Source organism: Mustela putorius, unplaced genomic scaffold, assembly GCF_011764305.1.
Source record: "Mustela putorius furo isolate JIRA1106 unplaced genomic scaffold, ASM1176430v1.1 tig00000487_pilon_pilon_pilon, whole genome shotgun sequence".
NCBI classification, from domain to species: domain Eukaryota; kingdom Metazoa; phylum Chordata; class Mammalia; order Carnivora; family Mustelidae; genus Mustela; species Mustela putorius.
The window spans coordinates 12,076,127-12,095,832 of NW_025421399.1; positions in this window are offsets into that span (position 1 = coordinate 12,076,127).

A 19,706-nucleotide genomic window follows, 5' to 3' on the forward strand; every position below is an offset into this window, starting at 1 on the left:
AGGTACTCCCGGTAAACTGAATACAACTGGGGGCAGTGATTACAGCATTTCTATTGGAAAATCTGGAGATTGGAGACTATAAAAATGGTAATAATGGCAAATTTCTTTAATAGTAATGCAGCAGAATGAAATAAAATCTTAAGACTTCTATCTGCACCTCATGAAAACAAGTTCTAAAGAGATCCACATGCCTTAAAATCCTTTTCATCTGTGGTTCATATAAGTTTGTGTGTGTTTGTGTGTGTGTGTCCCAACCTTGAAATCCTTTTCATCTGTGGTTCTTATGTGCGTATGTATCCCAACTTTCCATGTGACATTTTTATTTCGATTTACATATGAATTTCAGTTTCTACTAGACATGAAATCAAAGTGTCAAATGGAACCTCGGAAGTAGCTAAAGAATTGAAATTATTTCATGTAAATAGTCAAGTTATCAATTCTCTCATTTCCAAGTGAGGGTTCTAAAGCTTTGAAAACAGAATCAAATGAGACATGACTCTCTACCTCTGATCTATTTATGAATTAACAGAAACAAATCAGCTGCCACCCAAAATATATTTTTCCGGAAATTCAAAATAACTTCCATCCAAATCCACATGTCGGTTGCTTGCCCTCTCTTTGGAACAATTCTAATTCTCTGAAATTTAACACATAGCACTTATAAAATGACCACTGGACTCATCAAAATGCTTAGAGACTGACTCTTTTCCAAAGGCCAATTAGCAAACAGTAATGGAAAGAATTTTCACAAGGGATGATAAAAACAATTTTTAATATTTTAGAAAATCCTAAGGAAGTTATGTGCATTCCTTAATTGATTTTTAAGGCCTTTCCCTTTCTCCTTCCCCTGTTCGAACTCCTGTCTCTGCTACTTCATGCTATCCTTCACACCTTTGGCTTCCTCCACAACTTGGGTACCCTAAAACAAAACAAAACAAAACCCTATCTGTGCCAAGGACATTTCAAAGAACAGGACCCCATTCTGATTCTACAGACACTATCACAACTTATTTTTACAGAGTCAAAGCAAACCAAATGGCACTCATTTCTATAGCTGACAAATTACCGAAAATAGCCCATATTATAAATTGCCTCCTGTAATATATTGAGCTTTTTCCGAAAGAGGAATTAAGAGATAGATTCCATTGTAACCAGTTAGAATGTACCCAAACACTTTTAATTTTTTAGAATCAGGCTGTTCAACAAATTAAGAGTCTGGAAACCTCCGTAGATTTTGGGCACACGTATCAACAAGGATGGAGAGACAGGAAATGTCAGTCTTTCGTGTATTGGATAAAGCGCCTTGCCCTGGGGGAAGGGAGATGGGAAACAAAACAAAACAAAACAAAACCACCATATTTCTCTAATTTCGGGATTCCCTCCACCCTGACGGGTATGCAAGGTTTCAAGTCTGACTTTTCCTGATAGAGGGAGGAACAGTTGAAGGTAGTTCAAAAGAACTGTCGGAGAGTCTTTGGCGCAGGTAAAACCAAGTGCTTTGCTATGAACCACAAAAGCAGCCACCGCTGGTGATTTTTCTGCCACATAAGCTGTCACGGGCTGCCGCAGTGAGCGGTGCTCATTTTCTTAATGCTTGACTCCATGTGCACACACACGTTTCAGAGAGGATTGTTTTTCATGAGTATTTCAGCTACGTTTTTAAAAACGAGAACCCCCTTGAAATCAAGGGCTAATGGAATTCCCAACTCTGGTTACATTGTTGATTTATGGAGTTTTGGCTGCCCAGATGTACGGCTTGCCCCAAGAAAATGATAATATCTGTGCTAATCACTTCCTGAAGAAGTTGACATTCTGGCCAATCTCTAGCGCTACTTTTAAGTCTCTCCTTTGGCTCCGGAGAGTTTTATTTCATAATCTTTTCTCTCTCCTGCAGAGACTTGTCAGCTTGTATACATTTTTATTCCAACAGGTGTTCTGAAGACGTCTTGAGTGAAGACTGTGAAGTGTGTGTGTGTGTGTGTGTGTGTGTGTGTGTAATAGATTAATTTTATCTGTGAAATAAATTAATGTTATCGTTCTATGATAATTCTTTCTTTGTGACAGTTAATTTTTACTCAGCACCAAACTGTTTAGACCTAAGGTAAAATTATCAGTCATCTAACTGAATGCCTCCCTTTTTGTTCTAAGGCTGGGAATTTCCTTTCCAAAATAGAGTACTTTTATGTATGTGTTTTTCAGAAGTTAAGGAAAAATACTCAGGGTGAAGCAAAGCTGTAGTGAGGTGGTCAGTGGTCACAGAATGTTGCCGGAATGGCTTCTCTTTGCCTTTCTCTGAGTTCCCTCAGGACACTGGTTTCTCAGATCTCAGCTTAGAAACCACTAGACCTGAGGATTATCCCCATGATGCAGGTCCCGAACCACAAGAGTACCTGGACAGCAAACTGTCCTGACTCCTGACAAAGAGCTAGGTGCTCGAGTCTTTTTGTGTACTCAGAAGTTTAGAATATAAATTGTATTAAAGCATCTATTAATAACCTATTGAGTGCCAATTAAATATGAGGCACCGTGTTGGACCTCAACCTCTATTAGCTTTTTTTTTTTTAATTTTATTTATTTGTTTGATAATGAGAAAGAGAGAGAGAGCACACACACAAGTAAGGGGAGCAGCAGGCAGAGGGAGAAGCAGGCCTCCCGCTGAGCAGGGAGCCCAATGCAGGGCTTGATCCCAGGACCCTGGAATCATGACCTGAGCAGAAGGCAGACACTTAACGACTGAGCCACCCAGGCTCCCCCCTCTATTAGTTTTTAAAGGTTGGTTTATTTTTTGGTTTTTTTATTTTTGAGAAATTAATTGTGGGATTTTCTTCTTCATAAAATCTACACTTAATGCTATCTCTGCCAGTCACTGTGACTTAGGCAAATTACTTTTTTTTTTTTTTTAAGATTTATTTATTCATTTGAGAGAGAGAGAGAACATGAGAGCTGAGAAGGTCAGAGGGAGAAGCAGACTCCCCGTGGAGCTGGGAGCCCGATGTGGAACTCGATTTCAGGACTCCAAGATCATAACCCAAGCCGAAGGCAGTCGCTTAACCAACTGAGCCACCCAGGCACCCCTACAAATTACTTATAATTTTTCAGTGTGTTTCCTCATCCATACCAGGTGTAAAGGCAATCCAGTTCTCTCCATTATTTGTAGGGTGGAATTTGATAGCAGATGGAGAAGAGCAAACACAGTGCCTGGCACATTGCAGACACAGTAAAGAATGTTACTGAATGAATGAAATATACAGGAAACTGACTGCCATCCAAAAGTTTGCCTCTACTGAGTAAGAGAAACACAGAGGAATATAAACCAGTTTAGACTGGGTCTTCCTGGTAGGACTCAGTTGGTTTCTACTATGAGAGCTGGTGGGGCTTACAGCCCCATGTTCAGGTGGTATGTTACTTTGTAATTAATCGGACTAAAATCTTCCAGACATCCAAACCTTTGAGTGTTAGCAATCAGAGGTAGGTATTGCCATCCAATCTGTTCTCCAAAGCTCTGTGATGTGGCTGCTTTTCCTTTAGGCACTCTCTAACATGTGAACTATTGTGAACGAAGGTTCTCTCAAGATAGATGAGACAATGTTTTAGTACCTAGATTCACCCAATCTTTGGCCTGATTGGAAAATTCTCAATTAAGTGATGGTCACAGGATTTACTACATTTTTTTTTTAAGATTTTATGTATTTGTCAGAGAGAGAGAGAAACAGAGCACAGCAGGGGGAGTACCAGGCAGAAACAGGGAGAGGGAGAAGCAGGCTCTCCACTGAGCAAGGAGCCTGATGCGGGGAGTTGATCCTAGGACCTTGGGATCATGACGTGAGCCAAGGGCAGGTGTTTAACCCACTGAGCCACCCATGCATTCCAGGATCCACTATATTAACCAGATTTTTATTCCCTTTTCAGGAAAGGCAGCACCAATCCACAATCTTAGAAATTAGGATTCATTTCACCTATTTAAGGTTATTTCTAATATAAACTCCTCCAATGTTGATACAGCTGATACTTTTAAAAAGCTATCTGAGAAAAGAACAGTCATAATTAGTATGTTTGACACACTAACAGCTCCTAGGGTCTGTATTGCAAATTAAAGTGATTCGCTTGTTAGCTAGCCATCCTTAAAGTACTGGTTAAAACAATGCAGTGTTGATACTATAGTTCTGTATAGGAAATCAAACAGTAAAAAAGATATAAAAACCTTAATATGATGCTTAATATGACAGGTGTGTAAGTTTTTGTGAAAACTTAAAAATTTTGTGAAAGCTTTCTTCATGAAGTCTGCATTCAATACTACCTGTGTCTATGCTATGTTATGCTATGATGCCTTAGAGATGCACAGACCCTTCCATGGAGAACTGCTCTAATCATTGTCCCTGAGCACAACGGAGTCCTAAGCACAATTAAAGACCAACATCATCCTGAACAGATCCACGGCTGAGTAGACTAAGGGTGTGTAAGCAGGCCTATTGATCTGTTGATTAGACTAGTGATTCTCTTATGAACACACCATTGCTATTCTGGGCAAGACCACACTTCATTATTGTGTGATTATATCACACAGTATGGGAGAGATGATAACCCTGTCCCTGCCCACCATCCACAGGCCATGTCCCCTTCTCTAATTATCTCAACAACTAAAGTCATTTATATTTTAAAACATTTCTGGGGTTGGGGGTGGAAGGAAGTACCACCACCAGTTGAGAACTACTAGGCTAGCTGATGAAGGGTCTTGTTACAGTAAGATTAACTGGAGGATTCAGTTTCTAGGTCCCTCCCCAGTTGTAACAACCAAAAATGTCTCCAAACATTGCCAGATTTCTGGTGGGGGGCGGTGGTCAGAGGCAGGAAATCATCCCAATTTCAAAATCAGTACATCAGAGAATTCATTCTAGATGTAAACTGGAGTAAAATCTCTTTTTAAGTATTTTATAAGCGGAAATTCAGTTAGCTTAAGTATAATGTGCATTTATTATTAAGCTAAAGCCATTTATTGCTTAATGATTGTGATAGTACTACAATGTCCAAAGGCAATTAACGCATTCTACTAGTTGAAAAAAAATCTATAAACATAAAAATTATAAATTGTTATTTAATACAAATATTAAGAAAAATCATTAACTAGAAAATGTAATAAAACATTTTCTTGTGATGTTATCAAATGTTCATAAAATTTAAATAATAATGCAAGGCAAAGTACTAGGAATTCTATCTTATATTAGCATTCCTAACATCAAACAAAACTACCCTTTAATACATATTAAACATTCAACATTAACACACAGTGAATTAACTAAGTTTAGTTCACCAAATTTTTTGTAAAGCTACCATTTTGGAATTTCTTGAAATCTTTTGAGAAAAACTAAAAAAAGTCAACTTTTCCCCTTAAAAAATTAATGCAAGGAGAAACTACAGTCTAAAGAAAACATAAAAACGGGGGAAAAGCAAAAAATAACAAAAAGCCATGTTCAATATCAATAATAAATCATTTTTCATCCAGATAGAGTTAAGAATACAAAGAACATAGAAAATGAAGAAAATGTTAGAGTGAAAAAGAGGTACCCACATTTTGTTTTAACTACTTATTCAAACTTTGAAATCACAAGGTTTACAAGAGCAATTTAAGGAGACTATTCTGTTTAGTTTTGAATACCAAGTGGTTAAATTGGTAAACAAACAAAAAATAAATGTTGAAATAATTATGTATAGGCTGTCAACTATTTTCAGTAGTTGAAGAGAAAGAGTTTTTTGATATTTATATAAGCCATAAATCCTAAGAACAAAGTTCCTTCAAGAAAACATGATACTAAAGACTTGTATTATACCCTGGGTTATCAAATAAAAGTCACCAACATTTTAAAAATGCATCAGGGGCACCTGGGTGGCTCAGTGGGTTAAAGCCTCCAGCTCAAGTCATGATCCCCAGGGTCCTGGAATCGAGCCCCGCATCCTGCTCTCTGCTCACTGGGGAGCCTGTTCCCCCAACCCCTCCCGCCCCCGCCCCACCTGCCTTTCTGCCTACTTGTGATCTCTCTCTGTCAAACAAATAAATAAAATCTAAAAATAGATAAATAAATAAATAAAAACGCATCATTTGAAAATAAGAATGTATCTAACTATAAATTGTTTAAAAACATTTTTTTAAAGATTTTATTTATTTATTTGACAAAGAGAACAGAGAGAGAGGGAACACAAGCTGGGGTAGCGGGAGAGGGAGAAGCAGGCTTCCCACCAAGCAGGGAGCCTGATGTGGGGGCTCAAATCCCAGGACCCTGGGATCATGACCTGAGCCAAAGGCAACCACTTAACAGCTGAGCCACCCAGGCACCCTTTAAAACTGTTTTAAGGGGTGACTGGGTGGCTCAGCTGTTAAGTTAAAACATTTCTGGGGTTTGGGGGGTGGACCTGGGTGGCTCAGGCACCCCTTAAAATTTTTTTAAAAATTTTAAGGGGTGCCTGGGTGGCTGTCAGTTAAGAGACCCACTCTTGGTTTCTGCCCAGGTCATGATCTCAGCATCCTGAGACAGAACCCAGAGTTGGGCTCTGTGCTCAGCCTAGTACAGTTTGTTTCCCCCCTCCCTTTGCCCCTCCCACGCCAGCTTGCGCAGGGGCATACACGCGCACTCTTGCTCTCTCTTGCTCTCTCTCAAATAAATAAAATCTTAAAAAAAATTTTTTTTAAAGATCTAAGAATTGACAATCCCAAGAAATAGTAATTGTTCCTACAATATAATGTAACACACACCCATTTGACAATTATAATTTTAAATAATAAAATAGGAAATGAATGGGAATTTTTATTAAAATGTCACATGTATCTTCATATCCCAGAAGTCATTTCTGTGGCAGTGATCTTTAAGTTTGGCTTCTATCTTGGTTTTGACCAAATGCTGGTTATGGTGCTAGACCATGTGGCACTTGGTCTAACGCATCTCTACATATGCACTGAAGTGTTAGGAAGGCTGAAAATCCAGTTTGGAAGCTATAATTCATACGGCTTCAAATGCTTTAAAGATAAGACTGTTTTTATTTAAATTAACAAATGAAAACAAGTGAAGACACTTGCTCAATTTCATAATCAGCTAGAAGGTTTGCAAGTTAAGAAAACATTTAGTGTGCTGTAGAGACAAAATTAATTACAGATATTCATTGTTGTCATTTTTTTTCTCGTTTGCAACTCCTTCCATTTTCACATGCAAATAACTGTTGCTACCTTTGCTATTACTACCGATGATAAGAGCTTGCATTTATTTAATAGTTACTATATGCCAATAACCCTGAAAGGCACGATCTCATTTAATATTTAATAATTTAATAAAGTTGCCTATAAACAGTACAACAAGGACCTGACTTGAGTCTACATTCCTCTTTCTAGTGATGAAATGATTCATAGGAAAGACTTAGCAGCCTAAATCAGACTATTTTGTAATCATAGGTAATTAAACTGATGTCACAAGCATTTTTTTTTCTTTTTTGGGATGTGTGCATTTTATTACCTTTATACTGGCTTCCGAATTGAGCTTAAAAAACAATAATAGACACTTCTCCAAAGAAGATATACAAATAGCTAACAAACACATGAAAAAAATGCTTAATATCACTAGTCATTAGGAAAACACAAGTCAAAACCACAACGAGGGGTGCTTGGGCGGCTCAGTCATTGAGCATCTGCCTTTGGCTCAGGTCATGATACTAGGCCAGGGATCAAGCCCCGCATTGGGCTCCCTGCTTCTCCCACTTCCAGGCCCCCTGCTTGTGTTCCCTCTCTCGCTGTGTCTCTCCCTGTCAAATAAATAAATAAAATCTTAAACACACACACACACACACACACACACAATGAGATAGCACCTTGTACCAGTTAAAATGGCAAAAATTATCAAAACAGGAAACAACAAATGTTGGCGAGGATGTGGAGAAAGGGGAACCCTCTTACACTGTTGGTAGGAATGCAAGATGGTACAGCCACTCTGGAAAACAGTGTGGAGGTTCCTCAAGATGTTAAAAAGAGAGCTACCCTATGACCCAGAAATTGCACTACTGGGTATTTACCCCAAAGATACAGATGTAGTGAAAAGAAGGGACGCACACACCCCAAGGTTCATAGTAGCAATGCCCAGAGTAGCCAAACTGTGGAAGAAGCCGAGATGCCCTTCAACAGATGAACAGATAAAGAAGAAGTGGTATATACAGACAATGGAATATTACTCAGCCATCAGAAAAAAATGAATACCCACCATTTACATTGACACAGATGGAACTGGAGGGGATTATGCTAACTGAAATAAGTGGAGCATAGAAAAACAATTATCATATGGTTTCATTCATATGTGGAACATAAGGAATAGCACGGAGAATCATAGGGGAAGGGAGGGAAAACTGAAGGGGGAGAAATGAGAGAGGGAGATGAACCATGACAGACTGTGGACCACAGGAAACAAACTCAGGGTTTCAGAGCAAGGGGGTGGGGGATGGGGTAGCCAGGTGATGGGTATTAAGGAGGGCACACGTGGTGATGAGCTCTGGGTGTTATATGCAACTAATGAATCACTGAACACCACACCAAAAACTAATGATGTACTCTACAGTGGCTAACTAAACATAATAAATAAAATAAAAATAAAAATAAAAACAATAATCTGTTGGATGTTTCCTTTAGCTTCTCTTTCATTACAACATAACTAATCCCTCATAGGTGAAAAAAGACCTAAATAGAGAATGTCCTTTCCTCTGGAGATATTTTAAAATTTTTATTTATTTATTTGAGAGAGAGAGAGAACATGAGAAAGCAGAGGAAAAGGAAAGAGCAGACTCGTCACTGAGCAGGGAGCCCCACGCAGGGCTTGACCCCAGGACCCCAGGACCCTGGGACCCCCAGGAGCACAACCTGAGCTGGAGGCAGACGTTCAGCCGACTGAGCCACCCAGACATCCCTCCTTTGGTGATTTAATCATTTGTACTCAATCTGAAAGCAACTACTATTGCCACTCTTCCAAGAATTAAATGTTGATGTTATTTTATTTTTGCTGCATACATCAGAGACGTATTTGCCTCTGTCATAGAGTGTTAATATCCTTTCTACAAATATGTTGTATATCCCAGAGAGACAGAATGCTTATTGTGCCCAACCAAGACACAGCGTGTGTATGAAGTTAGTTAGCTCATGACTTGTTACTGAAGTGAACTCATCAATTGGAAGATGTCTACCCACAAAGTGTAAGGTCTCCCAATGTCATCTCTGACCGAGAACCCAATGTGTTGGGGTCGATGGGGCACACACTATGAAGACTGAAGCGAGCAGGACTTCCTGACTTTCATGAGCGCAGGTTTCCTATCACGTGCAGCTACTGTCAGGAAAATAGCCATGGAATCTCTTAAGGGCATCTATGCACCCAACTTGGCCCTGCTTCCCCATCTTTGCCATTCTCGCTGCTTTACTACTCTCGCCAAAAACACTCTTTTCATTCCTGGAGTCCTGGAAAGTCAGGCCAGGGTTGGCCACGTGACCTCCAGTCAGTCTGTATTCTGCCTCAGAGGTCACAGGCAGTGTGAGCCACATCTCACCCAAGAACCAGTGTTAATAGGACTTTGGTAGGAATCTAGTGTCCCAGATCTAAAAAAGGGCAGCTCGATGGGACAGTTCCCAAAGATTTCTTTTTTTTTTACTTCTCACCCAATCAAGTACCAACCGTACTGATAGCTAAATCCAGATCAGATGACTGCCCTGCAAAGTACACTCATACAACTCTGCTATAATGCACGCTATACAGAGAAGCAATAATGTCTCCAATAAATCTACTGGGAGCACTTCCCAGCCTCCATCAGCAATGGCAGGTTCTCACTTAAGAATAGAAATAGTTATTTTAAAAAATATATATTCCTTTCTAGAATAGCTGTAAAATGTGCATGAACTTGATGCCAGCCTTTGACAGGGAAATTTAGATTTAGGTCACTCGATTTATGCCTCGGAGGGGCACAAATTCCCCAGAAGATTAAACTTTCATTAAGTTCTTTCTTTTATTTCCTGCCTTTGCACCCATCATATCATAAGTTCCATAACTGATGTCTTACTGTGGTCATAAAAATGGCTGGGCTTGAACTTTGGGGACCTGTCAAACACCTCTCCTTCTCCCCCTCCCCTCCCCCAATAAAAAACCTTTTAGAGAATGGCACTTAAATTGACAGTCTCAGTGGTCACCCTCACCAGCCTATGTCAATGAGAATGTGCTTGGAAAAGACGGAGAAGGTAATGTGCACTTTAGACAATCACATTGTGAGGCCGATATTCCACACTCCCCTGCCCTCTACCCCCCTATTGTTATGACTAGACAAGGGATCATACTGAATAGATTAACCAGTCATTGACTTGGGACACCTACTGCTTGGAATGCCATTGCACTTGGAGTGAAAGGAGATAAAAATGTCTCCCTTCTACCCCTGATCCCCTACTCTGTGGCAATATTTCTGCCACAGAAATACTTGGCTGTCAGCTCCAGCAAAGCAACCCTGCACAGCCACAGTGGTCTGTTGTCAGGATGAAAAATGGTCCCGTGCAAAAGGTCTCGGGGCTTCGATGCTAACAGTCAAGGAGTCCTAAGTCAGGCATTTGAAAGAGAACTTTGGTCTTGCTGTTAAATACCACTTAATACTGTCCTGCCTGATAATCCCTGCTGTTTAACAACGGTGCGATCGTGGCCCAGCCATGGCAGAATGCCTTTTCAACAGGGGGAAAATGGCCAGATGTCATACATTTGCTTGGGAGAAAAGAAAATACATCTCCTTGCATCCAGTGAAAATTGTAATGCTTTAAAAAAAAAAAAAAATCGCAGATGCATTATAGCCTTGATTCATCATGAGAGTTCACAGCCAAGAGAGGAATGAAATTCTATCTGAGGTTAGCTATAGGTGAAGAGCAAAGAAGCTTGATCTAGCCATGAGAACTCCAGCTCATGCCTCTGTTACTGCAACTAGTTGGCTGTCAGTGAGAAAATTCAAACCAGTTATTTGGATCTGGACGTTAAGTAATAAACTGACTTCTTCATGCATCATGTACACTTGAACTTAGAACTGTGTATCAGCTCACGTATTCACTGACTTTTTTTTTTTTTTTGCTTTGTGCAAAGTCATCATCAGTATAGTAAAAAGCATAAAGGACTTACCTACCTGTGCTAATTGTCTCTTTAATTGTTTTCCAAGTAAAATTTAATTATTTCAGGATAATTCTTTTACCTAGAGCCACAGGTGATAATTGTTTGGGTTGTTTTTGTTTTCTTTTTTTAAGATTTTTTATATTTGTTTATTTTGGAGAGAGAGAGAGAGAAAGAGAGAACCCCAAGCAGACTCCCTGCTGAGTGTTGAGCCTGACATAAGGCTTGATCTCAGAGATCAGGACCCTGAGATCCTGACCTGAGCCGAAACCAAGAGTCAGATGCATAACAAACCAAGCCACTCAGGTGCCCCCACAGGTGACAGTTTTTATGATTGTTTGCAAAACTTTAGAGGCCAGAAAACAGTATAATATGCTTAATTTTAACTCAACTGCCCCCATTTTCTGGTGGTTCTTTAGATAATATGCTTAAAATATCTCTGTGCATATGCATCAATTTGTAATGCCTCAGAAGGAAGTATTTAAATGAAGAAGCAAGATGTATAAAATACATACATACATACATTAAACTTAACTCAGTTTCAGGGAAACAAAAGTTTATCACCATAATGGGCCAAAAGAGGAAGTAGAAGCACTAGTAAATGGAATTTCTAAGTTTCTAAGGATGTTGAGATGGACCAGGGGTCTTTCCAAAGCTGCTGAGAGCAAGATTCTTTCTCTGAGTAGAGGCTCTAATCTATTACCCACCCATACGCTACTTCTTCTGAGGCCGAAACATAAAATGGATAGATGGAGGTGGCAGAAGGAAGCCTCTGGAGGCACAAAGACATTGAATACCTCTTTTATTGACCTAAACAGTCTATCTTTTCAGAATCACCTCTATTCCCTGGCCTGAAGAGTGACACCCACATTTCTTCTACATAATTTTTTAACATTATTTGAGAGTAATGAAGGTATGTCAGGAGAATCTGACACCCTGGAAAGGATAACAGATATGAAACTGGCCACCATAGCTTGATTTGGGGGATTTGGGATGGCTATAGTTACACATTTAAACCTAAACCCACTTCAAGGGACCTCTTTGACACAGTCAGTGTGACACGGCTAACTTTCAAGTCACCCTTACTTACTCTCTTCACTAAACCTCAAACCTCAAACAACCAAAGAAACAGACAAAAGACAAAAAATAAACACACAGAAAGTAACCTATTAGACCTCAGACTTGTGGTTTATTTTGAAATCTCAGTGAATTCCTGAAATAGTTCAGTTATAACTTCTCCTTTGGCTTTGTCACCTCCTATCAGATATAATAGCTATTTCTAAAATATGCCATATCTTTCCTACTATTCTGTAAGTTTCTTGAAGTTAGCAGTGGTATCTAACATTTATATCCATAAGGACAGCTAGCTCAGTAGCTTGCTTTCAGCAAATACTGTTCAATACCCACGCATCTTCTAAAATATGTTAATAAATATTCATTTTAAAAAATTTTTATTTATTTATTTGAGAGAGAGAAAGACCATGCACCAGTGGGGGTGAGGGGGGAAGAAGGGGAGGAGGGAGAGAGAGAAGCAGGCTCCCAGAGCAGGAAGGCAGATGCCTGGCTCAATTCCAGGACCCTAGGATCATGACCTGAGCCAAAGGTAGATCCTTAACTGACTGAGCCACTCAGGCACCCCAATAAAGATTCTTAAAAAAGAAAAGGTTTTTTTTTTTTTTTTTTTTAAGGAGAAAGATAACTTATTTTAAGTCATTAATAACATTTATAACCCCATATTAAATGAAGTTAAACTAGAAATAACTCATTTCCACTTATATTTCACAAAACCATTTTCTTTCAAAACCTTCAACAATAGGATTTTTCTTTTAAAAAATCTTTTGAGACATTTATCACATTATTTCTCAAAGCACCTGACTTTTACCTTTTTATAAGAATGTTGACTCCATCCTTACACGTTCATGTTACTGGGAGTTTTAGCACACGCCATGTGGCCCCATTTGAATCATATAAAGGTGATGTTCACTTTGAATGTTTGTGATCATCATACTAACTTTTAAAAGTGATCTGTAAAGGTCTAATTTACAAAGACATCATTTATAATTTCCCCCCTTATTCTCTCAAATCATCCTATATGCATTAAAAACTATTCTGATTGATTTGCTTACAAGTTAATATATCTTTCTGAACTACTAGCTGCATGCTAACATTAAATAACTAATAGAGTATCTTACAATAGGAGAGACTTTGTAAAGATTGAAAGTTAAGACTTTTTTTTTTCTTGTCTGATGTCTTTGTCAATAAAACACTCACATACGGGCATTACTTATGTGATCCCTTTTTAGGTTCTGCATTTTCCGTAGGATATTAGAGTTTAAAATGTTCTGAGAGATCTTGCTGAAAAGAAAAAAAAAAGACACAAACTTGACCATTTCTTCAAACATATCTTACAGGATTTCTCATGAGAAATAAAAATGATGTGTGTCAAGCATTTGATATAGAAGAGACATACGACAAAGGAAAGGGGTCAAGTTTACCATTAATAAACACTAATAACACTTAATGAACAATGATAGCAAAAGTCAATGAATCCTATGTGTCACCTAACGGGTTTACATCTGGAATCTTCCAGGTGGGGAAGATACTTCTCTTTTCTCTCTCTCTTTCTTTTTAAGATTTTATTTACTGAGAGAGAGAGAGAGAGGGAGTGAGCACAGAGGGACAGTGAGAAGGAGAAGCTGACTCCCCGCTGAGCAGAGACACCCGATGATGATGATGATGTGGAATTTGATCCCAGAACCTGAAGATCACGACCCATACCCAAGTCAGATGTTTAACCCACTGCACCCCCCAGGTGCCCCAGGAAGACACCTTTCAATCCCACTTGTTCAGATGAGGAAACCTGGAGACTCACGGATGTTACGTCATTTACGCAACCAGAAGGTAGGGCAACTAAGTAGCATCCCGAGGCTTACCTGCCTCAAAGTCTGCTCTACAGTTCCAAAAGGATACATTAAAAAAATACATATTTTATGCTGATGCCCTTTTCAAAACAATCACAAGATAACTGCTGAGTATGAAAATTTAAATCAACAGTCACTACAGAAGGAGGGTTCCATTATTTCTACCTCAGCCCCTTAAGATCTACAGTGAAAATGACAATGCAGCTCATTTACACTAATTATATTCAAACAGGGCTTGTTTCCTCTCCCGCATGGCTTCTCCTGAGCCTTGGGCCTAGCTCAGGCCTGGGTGTCCTCTGCCTGCGTACCTGACTCATCCGGATTGAGTCAGCACTCTTGCCCCAGGACCTGCCTGTACCCACCTGAGACTCCTTCGCTGCTGTCTTCTTGCTTGTGTTTACGGTATACACAACTGCTATCTGGAAGAATCAGCAGACGGAAACCCTATGACTTGCTAATTAGATTTCCCAAAGATAGTGTCAAATTAAAACCGGGTGCTCTAAATTCACATAAACATCAAGGGATGCCACAGCCAAAGTCTGGGCTCTCCTTGAGAACTGGCAGCAACTTTTTCTTTTTTTTTTTTTTTTTCCTTTAACCATTCTCTTATCTGAGCTGAAGAGACCTGCCTCCAGCAAAGGATTGCCCCGAGCACTTACATACTTGAGTAAACAACAATGGTGCTGAGCTCAGGGTGTTTTCTTGGCCTCCAAGCTCCATCTGACTGCAAACTGAATCCAGAGCTGGGCAAATGGAAGGAAATAAAACATCTGCAGCCCAGCCCAAGCAGCACCTCCCAAGTCAGTTCTCTGGGTGGCTTACAGCCACCTGGTGCACAAGGGCTGTCAGGAATCAGCTTGGATGGGACTCCCAGCTCAGCCGTGGGACCTTGGGCAAGTGACTGAAATCTTCTGGTCTCCTGTCTACTCTTCAGCCTCCTCATTTGCAGAATGAGGATCTGTGATCTCCCAGGCTTTCTGTGAGTTTCAAAAAGACACCCCTACATAGGCCTGCCCTTCAGTTAAGCCTTGAACTAATGTAAATGCCTTTGCTGCTGTTTCCATTGTAGATGTGGAAATGGCAGAACATTCCCAAGTCCTGTTCACACCAAGAATAAAACTCGAGGCACAAAAAAAAAAAAAAAAAAAAAAAAATACTAAAGCTTGAAGTAAGCATGGAAAGCAGCCTTGACTCTGAATGCCTGATCTCAGAAATCTAAGAGGGCTTAGACAAGGCCAGGAGGTGAGCTGGAAACCACACATGGATGGTTTAATTTCTATCCCAGGTTATTCTTAAATTTTTTGCAGTAGTTTGAACAATGCAGGGGGGTAGGGGCGCCGACTCTTTGCATAGTCGAAAATCCCCATATAAATTTTGACTCCCCCAAAACTTAACTATTAACAGCCTACTATCAACCAGGAGCCTTACTGATAACATAAACAGCCCAATAACACATATTTTGTATGTTATATGTATTATATTTGTGTTCTTATAATAAAGTCAGCTAGAGGAAAGAAGACTTTTTTTTATAAAGATTTTATTTATTTGACAGAGAGATCACAAGTAGACAGAGAGGCAGGCAGAGAGAGAGAAGAAAGCAGGCTCCCCACTGAGTAGAGAGCCCGATGCGGGACTTGATCCCAGGACCCTGAGATCACGACCCAAGCCAAAGGCAGCGGGCCAACCCACTGAGCAACCCAGGCACCCTGAAAGAAGATGTTATTAAGAAAATCATAAGGAAAAGGGAGTTGGGGGAAATTGGAAAGGGAGGTGAACCATGAGAGACTATGGACTCTGAAAAACAATCTGAGGGTTTTGAAGGGGCAGGAGTTGGGAGGTTGGGGGAACCAGGTGGTGGGTATTAGAGAAGGCACGGATTACATGGAACACTGGGTGTGGTGCAAAAACAATGAATACTGTTATGCTGAAAATAAATAAATAAATAAATAAATAGATAGAAATAGGCCCTTAAAAAAGAATAGGCCCTTAAAAAAAAGAAAGAAAGAAAATCATAAGGAAGAGAAAACACACTCATGGTGCCATGCTTTATTTATAAAAAAGAAAAATCTGTGTATAAGCAGACCCACTCAGTTCAAACCCATGTGGTTCCAGGGTCCACTAGGAATGAGATAATGTTTCCAGAGCATTTAAATTCTTGTTCCCAGGAGCTGGTGAGAAAGACTATTAACTGTTTAATTCTCACACTTCCCCTTCCTATACTCTTGTCTTCATTCCATGGTAGATACGACAGTAAAAATAAGGTACAAAGAAATGGAATCAATGGAAAATGTGTAGCATAAGTCAAGTGCATGGAGCCAAATTATTTATATGCCTAAAAATACTACAACACAAAACGTTAAATATGTTCAGAGAACATCTATTAAATTTAGAGGTTCTTATCATGGGGGACGAATACCATATTTTCCAAAAAGGGGGTCCTTGTTTCTGTAAGAGGCAGAACTCTAGTGTGAGGCCAGATGACAGTTCTTTTGTTCTGTATTATAAGTCTCTTTTCACGCTGTGAGATTCCAATAATCAAATAACTTCTCAGTTATTTGCTCAGATAATTTCACACTTCCACAAAAGTCACTTAAGATTCCAAAAAGACTGTCTTTCAGAGGCACACTGAAGATATTTTGGTTGAGGATGTCTCAACTCCAATTTGAGGCATTTTGGATTCCTTAAGAGGAAGAGAAATGTTGCATCATCAAAGTGTCTGTGGCTTAATCTATTTCCGGCAGACTAAAAGCACCAAATACTTAGACCCTGAGTCCCAAGAAAGTTCCATTCTCGTTAGGGACAGTCAGGAGACCTGCAGCCGCAGACCGCCCAGTGAACTGCTTTCCGACGCCACGGTTCCACCAGGCACCTGCTCGATTGAGAAATGCTGGACACGTCAGCTCTGATTCACTGCCCCTGCTCAGCAAGATACCATCATCATTCACCTTTTCTAGAGATAGAACCTGAGTCTCCAGTGAAAACCTACATGAGGAAGTGCATCCCACATCTTACAAATGGTGAAAGATGTCTAGGTAAGAAAACTCAGACACATCCACGTAATTTTCAAAACGATAAAATTTGGGGTCTTCTGTTTGTCTCTTGTTAACTGTGACGGACAAAGCTTCAGCGGAGTGCTCCCTTTTCTATCACGTCATTGTGTTAGATACCCCCCACTCCCAACAGTCCTGCATCATGGGTGATAACTGTCCTCATTTTGTACCATAGAAAACTAAGACTTAGAAGGTTTACCTATACCACTAGCTAAGTGGACACGTCACAGTTGAAGCTGGAGTCTTTATGGTCTTTTTACTCTCCCATCCTGCCTTTGCACGCTTCTTTCATCAGACTGTCTTCTTGACATGGGAGGCTTAAGATTTCCTGAACATACACCTAGTATCACAGGTCTGACATGGGTGCCTCAGCCACTGCAAGAACAGTGGCCAATCTTCTCAGTAAGGGACTAATAATAAACAAATTGAAGGAGCGCAGGCTTAGATAATTTTTATACCATTTCACATGTCCAATACTTATTACTTTCTTCTTTTTAAAAAATTCCTTCAATTCAAGTTACGACCCTGCCTGAGGTCGTAACTCCTTGAGGAGAAAGACTGGGCAAATGAGAGGAACTCAAATATCTGTGAATGAATGAATGAATAAAACGATAAGACAGGAACTAATGATGTAGATACAAGATAACTACATCAAGTAGCCAAAGCCAGACACAAAAACATGGTCTTAAATTGTATCTTGACTGGTAATTGTGTACATCACCATGGCGTCGGTGATCCCGTGGGTGGGAGAGTCGTGGGGGTGAGTGCGTTGTAAGCTGAAGATAAATGTACGCTCACCTCCTACTCTCCAACCCCAACAGGGTGGTTTGTGCGGATAATTTTTATACCATTTCACATGTCCAATACTTATTACTTTCTTCTTTTTAAAAAATTCCTTCAATTCTAAGCCTTTTACTGTGCACTTTGGCTTCGGCTTTGATTCTAAAGGGAAAATAGCCATAATACAGGGTCTGTTGTAATTAATACAGCTTTTGCTATTGGACTCTCTCTCCTTCCCTTTCCTTTAATTAAGTTTAGGCCATATCCTCAGCAGACATTAGTCAACCAAAAAGTGCAAAGAGAGAGGGGGAAAACAGAACAGTTAAAAAAGTATCAGTCCCCTCTCCCTAAGTTAAAAACCAACCAATAACCTCACTTCCTGGTATGATTGGTATTATTATAGTACAGCTCTTGATGCTGGGTTTCATTACAGTAAACCCATGGTTTCGCTAAGGCATTTTCCCATGAGAACATTTTAATTAATTTATTAATTACAAATGAAGTTACAGGTGTTTGAGTGGGTTGGTGGTAGTGGTGTGTGTGTGTGTGTGTGTGTGTGTGCGCGCGCTTGCGTGTGCAATGAAGCACATGCACGTGAGTGTGTGTTTTAATTGCTTCTGTACCCACCCCCCTGGCTCAACCTGTCCAGGCTGGCGAGCAGCCCTGGCAACTGATTCTCAGACAAGTCAGTGCCGGCGACCTGTCATGTGACAGGATGATCCCGTCAGGCCCGCACGGCTCTGCAGGAAAATAACATTGTCATGGTCAGGCATCAGGCACTGGCTTCTTGGCACCTGGGCCCTGGCTCTGGGGTAGAAGTTGGCAGCAGTCTCCTTAGAGATGGGGTGTTATTTCTAACTATGATCAAATGTTTAGTTTAGTTTAGTTTAGTTTTTTTTCCTCTTTTTCTTTTTCTTTTTTTTTTTTTTTAAAGCTTCCTCTTCATGCCAAAGAAGGTTTGGTCTCTATGCCAGGGTTAGCGCCTTGCTAATGATTTTCAGTTTCTAACTTAGAGATAGCAACCGGGCCATGGTCCTTGCTCTCCCAGTCTAAACCCCTGCAGCTGGGGTCTCAGTAAAGTACCATTAAAGTGGACAGGCAAAGATTCGAATACAGCCGCCTCCTAGGAGGAAATCGGCCTAGTAGAAAGAGCCAAGACTTTGAGATTGGACTGAGCTTCAGTCCATGTTTTGTACTGAATTAAATATTGAGCAACTTACTAAATACCAAGGAGTCTCACTTTGCCCATTAATAAAGAAGCAATAAAAACAGCTACCTTCGGGCGCCTCAGTGGCTCAGTGGGTTAAGCCGCTGCCTTCGGCTCAGGTCACGACACCAGGGTCCTGGGATGGAGCCCCACGTCGGGCTCTCTGCTCAGCGGGGAGCCTGCTTCCCTCTCTCTCTGCCTGCCTCTCTGCCTGCTTGTGATTTCTCTCTCTGTCAAGTAAATAAATAAAATCTTTAAAGAAAAAAAAAACAACAGCTACTTTCCAGACCATTGTCAAGGTCAAGGTTAGCAGAAGGTGAATATGAGTTGTGTGACACACAGTAGGCACTCAGTAAATGTCCATTATTTCTTAACGTCATTACTATTATTATTCTTCATAAATCCTGCAATAACTATTGGGTTGTTTTCGTTCTCAGCTCTATGGCTTCCATTTAAAACAATGATTCGTTTCTATTTCTAAAATTGAATATACAATAATAAGTAATTAAAGCAAAGCAACCCAGTTCTGTATTTCCCTTTTGCCCCTCGTGCTAACTTACAAATGTAACTTACAATGGTTAATGTTAGGAATTATTAAAGTCTT